The 13,161-nt window shown below is 42.7% G+C and overlaps 1 protein-coding gene across 1 annotated transcript in view; it reads right to left on the bottom strand.

Annotated features, from left to right (window-relative positions):
• The window catches only part of LOC149465875 (sorting nexin-21-like), a 43,451-nt gene extending 36,063 nt beyond the window's left edge, over positions 1–7,388 (bottom strand). The window contains exon 1 of the mRNA XM_089673412.1: positions 7,212–7,388. The gene's annotated coding sequence lies outside the window, so the exon portion shown is untranslated. The remainder of the gene's footprint in view (positions 1–7,211) is intronic.
• Positions 7,389–13,161: the final 5,773 nt, after the last annotated feature.

The raw sequence follows: 13,161 nt of genomic DNA, 5'->3' as shown, positions 1-13,161 counted from the left end.
CCAACAAAATGCTCCAAAACGGAAACTGTCACAGCTGGCAATGACACCTGACCAGGGGCGGACTGACCATTTGGAAACTCGGGCACTGCCCGAGGGCCCGTGGTCAGTAGGGGGCCCCATGAGATGCCCCTGGTACCTTTTTCATAGGTTTTTTGAGTTTGGGCAAGGACACAGGGACCCCATGATCCCCTATTGCCCAGGGGCCCTATGAGTTGTCAGTCCGCCCCTGCACCTGACCTATGGCACTGCAGCTCCACATACAGTCATGGCCAAAAATATTGGCATCCCTGCATTTCTGTTAGATAATGTACCACTTCACCCAGAAATTTGTTGCAATTACAAATGTTTAGACATTCTCATGTTTCTATTGATATGACACAAAAAAGTGGAGAAGCAAAAAGCCAAATCTGACACATTCCATCCAAAACTTAAAAAATGGACTGGACAAAATGATTGTCACCTTCTCAAAATTGTAAGAAATAATTGTATTCCAAGTTTGTGATGCTCCTGTAATTTGTAATTAAACTTACCTGTATCAATTAACAGGTGCTGACAATATAGAAACCACACCGGCAAATAGATAAAATGGTGAAAAATTGACTCACCCTTACTGTTGTGTGTCTCTGTGTGTCACATGGAGCATGGAGAAGAGAAAGAGCAGCAAAGAATTGTCTGAGGATTTGAGAACAAAAATTGTGGCCAATCTCAAGGTTACAAGTCCATCTCCAGAAATCTAAATGTTCCTGTGTCCGCAACATTGTCAAGAATTTTACAGCCCATGGCACTGTAGCTAATCTCCCTGGACGTGGGAGAAAGAGAAAAATGAATCAAAGATTGCAACAAAGGATTGTTTGAATGATGGTTAAAGAACCTCGATCAACTTCCTGACAAATTCCATCGGACCTTCAGGCACAGGGTACAACTGTGTCAGCTCACACTATGCGTCACCATCTAAATCGCATCTGGGACACTATGGTAGGAAACCCAGGAGGTCCCCACTGCTGACACAGAAACATAAAAAATCCAGATTGGAGTTTGCCAACACTTACTTAAAGTGGAGCTCCACCCAAAAGGGTGACAGGTATCCGCTCCCACTTCTGCTGCAATTGCCTAAGGTGATCGGAAGCGGAAGTTGTCCTCCCCCCCTCTCTCCCAATAGCCTTGTGGGACATGTGACAGGTCCCAGAAGACTATAGGCCATTCACAAACTGCAGCGCTTCCCGCACATGCGCGGTGGGCACCCGGCTGTGAAGCCGCAAACTGTCAAAGCCAGGTGCCCACACTAAAGATGCCGGCGCCAGAGAGAGAACACGGCCGGTGAAACCAGCCATGGTGAGGACACCACTGGACCAGGGGACAGGTAAGTGTCTATATTTTAAAAGTCAGCAGCTACAGTTTTTATATCTGCTTTTTTTGTTTCCTTCTCAGTTGGAACTCTGCTTTAAAGGAAGTCAAAATCCTTTTGGGAGAATGTGCGGTGGACAGACGAAACAAAATTACAGCCTTTTGGTAAAGCCCATCATTCTACTGTTTTCAGAAAAAGAAATTAGGTCTTTAAAGAAAAGAATCCAGTCCCTACAGTCACACATGGTGGAGGTTCACTGATGTTTTGGAGTTGCTTTGAAACTTCAGGCACTGGATGCCCTGACCGTGTGCATGGCATTATGAAATCTGAAGACTACCAAAGAATTCTGGGGTGCAATGTAGGGCCTAGTGTCAGAAAGTTGGGTCTCCATCAGAGGTCATGGGTCTAACAGCAGGACAATGACCCAAAGCACATATCTGAAAGCACCCAGAAATGGTTTCAGACAAAGTGCTGGAGAGTACTGAACTGGCCAGCAATGAGTCCAGATCTCAATCCCATAGAGCCCTGTGGAGAGATCTCAAAACAGCAGTTGGAGAAATAAGCCCTTCCAACCTGAGGGAACTGGAGCAGTTGGTGAAAGAAGAGTGATCCTAAATTCCAGAAGAGAGGTGGAAGAAACTCATTGATGGTTACAGGAAGCCATTGATTTCAGTCATTTATTCCAAGGGGTGTGCTACCAAATATTAACCACTTCAATACCGAGTACTTATACCCCCTTCCTGCCCAGGCCAATTTTCAACTTTCAGCACTGTCGCACTTTGAATGACAATTGCATGGTCATGCAAAACTATACCCATATGAACGTTTTATCATTTTTTTCACACAAATAGAGCTTTTGGTGGTATTTAATCATCAAGTTTTTTATTTTTTGCTAAATAAAACAAAAAACACCAGAAACTTTTGGGAACAAAAAAAACCCAAAAAACCAAAAAAAAAAAAACCAAAAAAAAAAAAAAAAAAAAACACACTTTTCATCGTTTCTGTTATAAAATTTTGCAAATACATAACATTTCTTCATAAAATGTAGGTCAAAATGTATTCTGCTACATTTCTTTGGTGAAAATAATAAAAATAATAATTTAATTTGTATTTTTTTTTTTAATTCTATTTTTTTTTATTACATTATTTTTTGTTTTTTACTATATTTTTTGTTTTTTACTATTTTTTTTTCAGCACACTGTGACCAAAGCAATACAATGTTACCATAGTAACATTGAACTACTCTGGGCAAGTGATCAGGATTTTAAATTTTGATTTGAAACGGATTCATTCAGTCTTTTGTTGTGATTAGCTGTGATTGGGCAAAGTTCATCACATGATACAGATGGGCTGTGATTGGCCCTGTCTGTATCATGTGACTGCCTTGACCAATCACAGCTAACAACATAATTGTATACAATGGATGGCATGACAGGAAGCCATCCATTGTATACAACTGACATGTGATCTGCTGTAATTGGTCACAGCGGTCACATGACACTGGCAACGGGCCAGTGTAGTGATATGTCATTGGCTGTGTCCCGTGGACACAGCCGGTGACAGATCGCACCGCTGTGCGGCCCCGCATCTGTGTGAGCGGTTTGTTTTGAGAGGACGTCACGTGACCCCCAGTCACAACAGCGAGTGTCTATAGCAGATTGATGGCCGGGCGCGAAGGTGTTAAATTAAGGGTGCCAATAATTTTGTCCATTCCTTTTGGGGGTTTCGTGGAATGTGTCAGATTTGGCTTTTTGTTTCTCCACTTTTTTGTGTCATATCAGTACAAACAAAAAAATAAACAGGGGAATACCTAAACATTTGTAATGGCAACAATTTTCTGGGTGAAGCGGTGCATTATTTGAGACATGCCGGGGGGGGGGGGGGGGGGGGAGGTAGGGACAAGATTTTCACAAAAGGCCTAAGGAGGAGCCAACAGAGCGTGACATCACAGCCGCCCAGAGCCACGAGGAGGCCCGGCGGCCATTTTAATTAAGGGGTCAGTATCACTCTGCATTACCATATATGAGATTTGTAGTGTATACTACCCTGTTTTCACCTACTTTTTGCACAAATAAAATGTTGGAAATACTACACTATGGGCATTTGTCCTTTGGTTCCTTTTGGAGTCCATTAATTTCCAGGACATCCTTTCTGATCCACCACCACCAGAGGGAGGGAGCCCTGTACCCAGGCTGTGCACCCGTCCAAACCTTAAGGGGACCTCTGGACCTAGCATTTTAACGACACATCACCAAGATTTGATGATTTATCCTGGAAGCTCACCCATTCCGCCTGCCTAAGTGATCTCGGTGGATATTGATTACATGCGCATTATTCATGCGCGTCTGGTGAGTGCGCATTTCTATCATTTGTTCCTGCCACAAGTCTTTGTCCACACAAAAGCTATAAGCATACATGAACAGTTCATAAAATGAGATCCACTTGTTATAGCAGAAATACAATTTATAACATACTGAGAATATTTAGCGCTGCACTTTATTTTATTGGTTGTTCTAGAAGGTTTGCTGTGATCACCTTTAGTGCACTGGCTGCTGACACGAGAGCGCTCACTTTTATTTATTTCTAATGACTGTATACTGATCCACAACCCCAAAATAAACCAGCCATCTGCTGCATTACAAATCACACATCATCCTCCACCAACTATGTATGTACCCCAGGGGAGGAGTGACCATACACACTATATCATACTGGTGCCATTACTTGCTCATTTCAACCCCATGCACCTACCAAACACATGCCTTTGCAGCCACCAACATGCATGATACTGCAGCACCATGCAGTTTGGTGTGGGCCGATTTTAAAAATCATGCATGCCGAATTTTTTGCATGCTCCAGCGCTTTTGGAAATCCACGGAAATGAATAGGCTCCCGGTAACGTGTATAAAACGTGTTCTCAAACGCACCTATAGCAAACCCCTAAGGCTAGGTTCACACTTCTGCCACTTGCATGTAAGCAGTCTGTTTATTTCAATGGGCTTCCCTACCCGCAGAGATGCAGAGAAAGAAGAAACTGCAGCACCATCTGATTTGGCGCAGGCTAAACAGCGCCACGTTTTCCAATGCATGGGAGTGCCATTAAAGCTAGTTCACATCTATGCAGGTTGTGGATGATGCGTTTTTCCAGTGCGTTATACACTTTTGAACACGTGTTTTTGATGCATTTTGTTTTGAGTTTTTTTGGCTAATAGGAAAGTATTAGCCAAGGGAAAGGGTCAGGGACTTTTTTTTTCCCAGCAACAGATTGTGTTATACATGTATTAGACTTTAACCCCTTGCCTACCGGGCACTTATACCCCCTTCCTGCCCAAGCCAATTTTCAGCTTTCAGCGCTGTTGCACTTTGAATGACAATTGCGCAGTCATGCAACTCTGTACCAATATGAAATTTTTATAATTTTTTCACACAAATAGATCTTTATTTTGGTGGTATTTAATCGCCACTGGGTTTTTATTTTTTGCACTATAAACAAACAAGCAAAAAAAATCTGGAAAAAAAAAAGTTTTTCTTTGTTTCTATTACATAATTTAGCAAACAGGTACATTTTCTCTTTCACTGATGTGCATTGATGAGGCTGCACTGATAGGCAGGACTGATGGGCACTGATGAGGCGGCACTAGTGGGAATTAATGTGGAGGCACTGATGATGCTGCACTGATATGCAGCACTGATGGGCACTGATGAGGCGACACTGGTGGGAATTAATGTGGAGGCACTGATAATGCTGCACTGATATGCAGCACTGATGGGCACTGATGAGGCGACACTGGTGGGAATTAATGTGGAGGCACTGATGAGGTGGCACTAGTGGGAATTAATGTGGAGGCACTGATGATGATGCACTGATATGCAGCACTGACTAGCACTGATGAGGCGGCACTGGTGGGAATTAATGTGGAGGCACTGATGATGCTGCACTGATGAGGCGGCACTGGTGGGAATTAATGTGGAGGCACTGATGATGATGCACCGATATGCAGCACTGATGAGGCGACACTGGTGGGAATTAATGTGGAGGCACTGATGATGATGCACTGATATGCAGCACTGATGAGGTGGCACTAGTGGGAATTAATGTGGAGGCACTGATGATGCTGCACTGATATGCAGCACTGACGGGCACTGATGAGGCAGTACTGGTGGGAATTAATGTGGAGGCACTGATGATGCTGCACTGATATGCAGCACTGAGGCGGCACTGGTGGGAATTGATGAGGAGGCACTGGTGATGCTACACAGATATGCAGCACTGACTGGCACTTTTGGGGCTGCACTGACAATCAGTGCCCGCTTTCTAGGATATCATATGACCCCAGAACTGGACAACTGTGCTGTAGCCATCAATTGGCTATAGCACGGTCGTAAAGTGGTTAATGGACCTGCGCAAAAAAAAAAAATGTAAGTGTTGCGTTGTTGATGCGTTTTTTTTTTCGACTAATGTGAAAGTATGACAGTTCTGTTCATGTAGTGCGATTTTGATGCGACTTTACACTCTCTGGCACTCGAGTAGCCTCAAAGTCACACTACATGAACAGAATTGCCATACTTTCCAATTAGCCAAAACAGTGACTTTCGACACATTAAGGTTCCTATGCGCCTTAAGTGAGAGAGTGTAAAGTTGCATCAAAGTCGCACTACATGAACAGAACGGTCATACTTTCATATTAGGCAAAAAAAAAAACGCCATCACAACGGCAACACTTACGATTTTGGTGCGGGTCCATTGAAGTCTATTACATGCAAAACGCAATCTGCTGCGGGACAAAAAGTCTCTGACCCTTTCCTAAAAATACACCATCTCAAAACCCACAGATGTGAAGTAGTTCCATAGGAAACCATGTTATATGGATTGTAGTGTGTTTCTGCAAAACGCATCAATGAATCAATGACAACCCCGGGCATCTGATAAAGAGCAGTGTGTTTTGCCTGCGGGTCGGAAATGCACGCAATTTTGCAAATGTTCCTAACCCACAAAAGTGTGAATCTCGCCTAAGGCTTCTTTCACATTGACGGCTTACTGTCCTCTGAATAGCGATCTGTGGTGGATTGCTTTTCAGTGGGGTGGCATAGCAGAAGTCCTACTGCCTGTTTTTTTTATTCAAAAGGTAATCTTGTAGTAAAAAAAAAATAAAAAAATATGGCAAGCTCAGCGTTTGTCTTGTGATTACCATGCGCTCCCATTGAATTATTTACTAAAACCTCCCTGATTGGACGGCTTAGGCAGGTGCGCACCTTTTCTCGTCATTGGTGAATCCAATGCGGACTATACACACAGCAATCACTGATCAGATCCATGGATTCCCAGCACCTCCTAAGGCTGCCTATACAATCTGATGGAGCAATCTTCATCTCTATACAATCCAGATGTCACCAGCCAGGACAGGGCCATCCTAGCCAGAAGGGACCCCTATGTACGCCGCCACCATCACCGATGCCACCATCATTGTATGGAATAAACCGATTGCCCATTTCATACAATCCGACCAGTCAATATCTTCATTAAAAAGGAAAATCTGATTGAATTTGACCAAAACGGCCACTTTACTTTGAATAAAGTTTATTTCAAGCAGTAGGTGACTCACTGCCAACACAGGGAAGCCCATCAAGTCATACCGCATGATATTCCCAATAACGATCTTTATTTGCAGCGAATAACGATCGGTACAGCTTTTTGAACTTCTGTTCTTCTAAACCAGCATATGGCTGTATAGTGATGGAAACAATTCTGTGTCAGTCTATATCCCCCTGTGCAGGGAACTGACCGACTAAAATCATCAGCCCCCAGGCTACCCCAATCCCCCCCCCCATTAACCCTACATGGTACAGCCCGCCGCCCCGCACTTACTTCCGCTCCTCAGCTTCTCTGGCTTCTCCCGCACTTCCGCTTCCGGCTCCCTCATCCAGATGTTAGGGATGGGATGGGAGGGGGAGATGGGGATGGGACTGGCCGGCTGTGGTGTGGGCTCTATAGCGAGCTGCTGGTCGGTACCGTGTGCTCTCCGCTCGGAGCCCGGACTGGTAGGGCGGCTCTCACCCTCCGAGTGATGAGGCAATCCTATAATTACACTTAATTGTTGGGGGAAGGGCACAATGAGGCTCGGGGTGATTGAGTAACAATGGTGTGGGTGGTAATTGGAGTATTTTATAGGTACTTACCGCTAGTACGAGGTCGGCCGGTTCTACATTTAACCCTTTTGGAGCTTTTTTATTATTGTTTTTCACACACATACTACTAGTGGGGCACCGAAATGAAAATTCTGGTACTGAAAATGAAAATTCTGGTATTGAAAATTCAAAATGCACTTGGCCAAAACCGAAATGATCAGTTTTTAAAAATGATATATTTTTTTGAAAAAAATAAACTTTGATTAAAAAAATCCAATATATACCCCAATTTTTTGTAAAATATGAAAGAGGATGACACGCCGAGTAAATGGATACCCAACATGTCACACTTTATCCACTTCAAGCCTGGACACTTTCACCCCCTTCCTGCCCAGGCCAATTTTCAGCTTTTAGCGCTGTCACACTTTGACAATTGCGTGGTCATGCAACACTTTACCCATATGAATTTTTTAGCATTTTTTTTTGAGACAGATAAAACTTTATTTTGGTGGTATTTGTTCACCACTGGGATTTTATTTTTTTGCTATAGAAATTAAAAAGTCCAAACATTTTGAAAAAAAGTGTTTTTCTTATACAATTTTGCAAATAAATTATCTTTCTTCATAAATCTTGGCCAAAATGTATTCCAGCTATTTTTTAGTAAAAAAAAGATAACCCAAAAATTATAATTTTTTAAAAAATTTTTTAAATTTTTACTTTATTTTTAATATTATTATTTATGTGTTTTTTTTGTTTTTTTTTGCATACTGTGACCCTAGTAGTACAGTGTCACCATAGTGACACTGTACTACTTGTGGGTAGTGATTAAGATTTTTTTTTTTTTTTACACTGATTGCTTTTACATCCATAAAGGCTGTAAAAAGCAATCATTTCTCCTCTCTGGCTGCATTCTTGCAGCCATTGAGAAATACTGTGAGAGCTGTGATTGGTCACAGCTTGTCACAAGGTACAAGGCTGTTGTGAATAGCCTTGTACCATGTGACCTCTGTGATCATGCACAGATTTCACTAGTAGTAAGCAATGATGTCAGAAGTGACATCTTGCTTACTACTATTCATGTGATCACTGATTGGCCAATCAGTGATCACATGATCGGGACCTCACACATCGGGACCTCCTAGGGAGCGCGCACAGGCAGGGAAGCGGGAGGACGTTTATAAACAGCCACCCGCTCCTGCACTGCTCCCGCCCGGCCGTTTATATGCATGGGAAGTGGTTAAAATTGTGCACGCTCGTGGAATGGCGTGAAACTGCGGTACTTAAAAATCTCCATGGGTGATGCTTTAAAAATGACTACAGGTTAGCAGTGTAAAGTTACAGATGAGTTCTAGTGCGAGAATTATTGCTCTTGCTCCGCGTTCGTGGCGATACCTCACACGTTTGATTTGAACACCGTTTACATATGTGGGCGTGGCCTACGTATTCTTTCACCACTACATGCAAGTGCAGGAGGGGGGGCGGGGGCACGTTAAACTTTTTTTTTTTTTAATTTAATTTTTTTTCTGTTTATTTTGCACTGTCCCTTTAAAAAAAAATGTATCCCTTTTATTCTTATCACAAGAAATGCATGCATCCCTTGTGTAAGAAATAGTTAGTGACAGGTCCTCTTTATGGAGAGATATGGGTCAATAAAACCTCACATCTCTCCTCTTTAATTTAAAGTATTGGCTCAAAAAAATGCATTGATCTAGTGCTTTAAAAATTAAAAAAAAAAAAGCCCGGAGCCGGAAGTGACATTGCTCCAGTCCTCCAAGGGCATAGAGATGAGTGGAGGCCATCTTTCCTTCACTCATCTCTATGTCCAGCGCCAGGATCGTTCAATGGTTTCTCAGGTAAGGCTAAGAACTACCGAGTGGTGGTCGGTGGCGGCAGCGGTGAGGGGCGGGTTTTTTCGGCACCTGTATCAGTGTTTTTTTTTCATATTAGCCGATGGCCGAAAGGGGTGTTTTCGGCCGAAACGTTTTGGCCACCGAAATTTCGGTGCGTCCCTACATACTACAATACTCATTCTGTACATAAAAATCTGTCCGAAACCCCTGAAAATGTATATAAAAAGCAGATGTTTTCTGAAGGCAGGGACCCTGTAGAATAAAATGGCGGCAGTTGCAATTTATTGTGACATTATATTTGTGCTGCTTTAATCACATCTATAGTTTCGGTGAACACATTTATACACGCAAATTCATTTTAGTGCGCAAAGCACAATATAGTCCCCAATTTCTGGGGCTAAAATATGAAATATGAGGTTGTGTTGAATAAATACAGTAGATAACAAATAGGTCAAGCCTGAATATGTGCTACCTAAATTTCCCAGAAGCCATGCTTTGAAAGCCTTTGCAGCTCATCAATTTAGCGATAACAGTGAATGGCACCAACTGCCTGGAGTTTGCATGTTCTCCCTGTGCCGGCGTGGGTTTCCTCTGGGTACCCCGGTTTTCTCCCGCACTCCAAAGACATGCTGATAGGTTAACCAATTGCCCTCCTGAGGATTTACCCCCCTTCCTGATCGATCAGGTCATTTTTTGCGTTATGGCGCTGCGTTACTTTAACTGGAAATTGCGCGGTCATGCAACGCTGCACCCAAATTAAATTTATGTCCTTTTTTCCCCACGAATTGAGCTTTCTTTCGGTGGTATTTGATCACCTGTGAGTTGCTATAAGCAAAAAAAGTCTGACAATTTTGAGAAAAAAACAACATTTTGGACTTTTTGCTATTAAACATGTCCAGTAAAAAAATAAAATTTTGTTATAAATTTATGCCAACATGTATTCTGCGACATGTCTTTGCTAAAACAAATCCCAATACATGGAAATTAATTGGTTTACGTGAAAGTTATAGAGTTTACAAATGGCGGTATATATACTGGTATTTTTTTTTCTACTAGTAATGGCGGCGATCAGCGACTTTTAGCGGGACAGCGGCGGACATTCTGACACTGGGGGGAACTAACTTGGTGTCACTGACACCCCAGTGACACCAATACAGTGATCAGTGCTAATAAAAAGCACTGACACTGTACTAATGGCACTGGGCAGGAAGGGGTTAATGTGAGGGGTAATCAAAGGGTTAACTGTGTGCTGTGTGTGTTTTACTAGGGGGCGGGGGGGGGGGGGGTTGGGTGCTTCACTATAAGCACACTGATCGGGGATGGCTATACTGTGCACAGCCAGCAGGGTGCTAGAGCTGACAGGGAGGAAGATTGTTTGTAAACAAAACAATCTTCCTCCCCATCGGAGATGCTCAGTAATCACCGGGCGCAGGCGGGTAAATACCATCCAGGACGCGGTGATTGACATCCGCAGCTGCAAATGGCGGCGCAGGTACATCCCTTGTTGGTAATCACAGAGGTCAGACATTTCCTGTAGTTGGCCCCCAGGTTTGCACACATCTCAGGAGGGATTTTGGCCCACTCCTCTTGGCAGATCCTCTCACAGTCATTAAGGTTTAGTGGCTGATGTTTGGCAACTCGAACTTTCAGCTCCCTCCACAGATTTTCAATTGGATTCAGGTCTGGAGACTGGAGACAATACACCTACCATTCGATTTTTAGACTGATCATTTCTTTGTGAGTGGGCAAACATTCAAAATCAGCAGGAGATCAAATACTAATTTCCTTCACTGTATATACGTGATCCTGTGCACAGGTGCCGCCCTGTAGCAGTATATCTGCTATAGGGCGGTCCTTAAGCGGTTAATTGGCTCCTGTCTAAATTGGCCCGAGTATGTGTATGTATGAATGTGAGTTAGGGACGCCCCTTGAGGGTTAGGGACTGATGTGAATGTGCAATATATATGTAAAGTGCTGCGTAAATTGACGGCGCTATATAAGTACCTGAAATAAATAAATAATGGAGTGATAGCAATCATTTCAGGCCTATCATTCACTCTTTGTAAACCTGGAAGGAAAGACTAGGGTAGCAGCTCAGGTAGACTCACATTATCGGTGCTGGTTAGGGCCAAAGAGCCCGTCTCGGCTCTGAAAGGAAGAAATCCCGACCGCTGCACTCCAAACAAACCCGACAATCATGCAGGTGAAAGCAGCCTATGCCTAGCTCCATCCAGGCCACCACTGACGCGTTTCACCCTGCCCTCAGGGTTTAGTTATGACTAAGCCCTGGGGGTTTGGTGAAACGCATCGGACTCATGACCTGTGAAACACGCAATGGCTTTAGTATGTGCAAAGGATGTTAATTTTTTTTTGTTGAGTGTTTAATAATTTATCTTTATTAACCCCTTTATGCTGCCTACCAGCAGCCCTTTGAGTCCGCTTTAATGCCAGGGATGTGGCGCAGCTTCTCTATCATGTGTCACTGTGGTTGGTTCTTACAGTGGTCATATAATCAGGAGCCCGTCCTGTTGGCTCCCAATCAGAAGCCGTGACCAGGATTTGTCGGTAGTATTTACTAACGGGTTCCCTGAAACATTAAAATAATTGTAAGGATTTCTGCAAGGTAAAACATTGAGAAATGCTTTTCTCTGTTATTCCTCTTCACTCCTCCCAAGGCTGCTGCAAAAAAGGTTATGTAGGGAGAGGAGATGGAGCTGGGCCAGCACAGAGAGTGAGTAGACACTCCCATAAGAGGAGAGGGCTATGAAGTGTAACAATGGAGGGAGCTGGGATGGGGAACTGACACTTGCAATGTGCCTGTATTAAAGTGTCAATAAACCCACAGCATTAAAAGCCATCACCAAATGCTGTATTACAAGCTGTTCATACTCACTCGTTCACTATGGGATTCATTTTCTGTACTCTGCAAAAAACCTGGTTGATCCTGCTAATCTCTATCTCCCCCTTCTGTCCATGTCCCCATTGCCGTTGGGGATTTTGCAGAGCAGTGTTGGCAGCTAGTGCACATGCTCAGTTTTCAGTGTATTTCTAAGCTGTTCATCTCCTCCTTATCACATCTGAGCAGCAGCGTGTATACACAGTGGGAAATGACAGACCACTCCCTCCCTCCTACTCCATGCCCACTAACCAGCTAAACACAATGGGGGCGGAATATTACATCTTGATTGATGGAGGCTTAACTTCCCTGTTATTCTAAAACACAGACGGGAAGGGGCTGTGATTAGCAGAAATCTGCCCACACCATGTTATTGCCAAAATATAGTAAATATTTTACTTCAAATATATATTTGTATGACAATTTAAAACTGATTATTGATATTAATTATTTATTTTTACTCTGTATTACAAAGGCTGTTGAAGAAAAATCTTCCTTTGGAGCCTGCAAAGAAATTGACACGTGTGAATCTTCAATTTTTTGAGACAGATAATACTTTATTTTGGTGGTATTTATTCACCACTGGGATTTTTATTTTTTTTGCTATATAAATGGAAAAGTCAAAAAAATTTGAAAAGTGTCTTTCTTTAGCAAATAATCTTTCTTCATAAAACATGGTCAAAATGTATTCAGCTATCTCTTTAGTAAAAATAAAAAAAAAATAACCCAAATTAGTTTATAACCAAAAATTATAATTTTTGTAAATTTTTTTATATTATTATTTATGCGTTTTTTTTAACATACTGTCACCCTAGCAGTACAGTGTCACCATAGTGACACCATACTACTTGTGAGGGTGATGAAGATTTTTTTACACTGATTGCTTTTACACCCTTAAAGGCTGTAAAAGCAATAATTTCTCTTTCTCTCTGGCTGCATTCTTG

Source organism: Staurois parvus, unplaced genomic scaffold (assembly GCF_062004578.1).
Source record: "Staurois parvus isolate SC_StPar_1 unplaced genomic scaffold, SC_StPar_1.0 ptg000137l, whole genome shotgun sequence".
NCBI classification, from domain to species: Eukaryota; Metazoa; Chordata; class Amphibia; order Anura; family Ranidae; genus Staurois; species Staurois parvus.
This window is presented reverse-complemented; position numbering and strand designations above follow the sequence as displayed.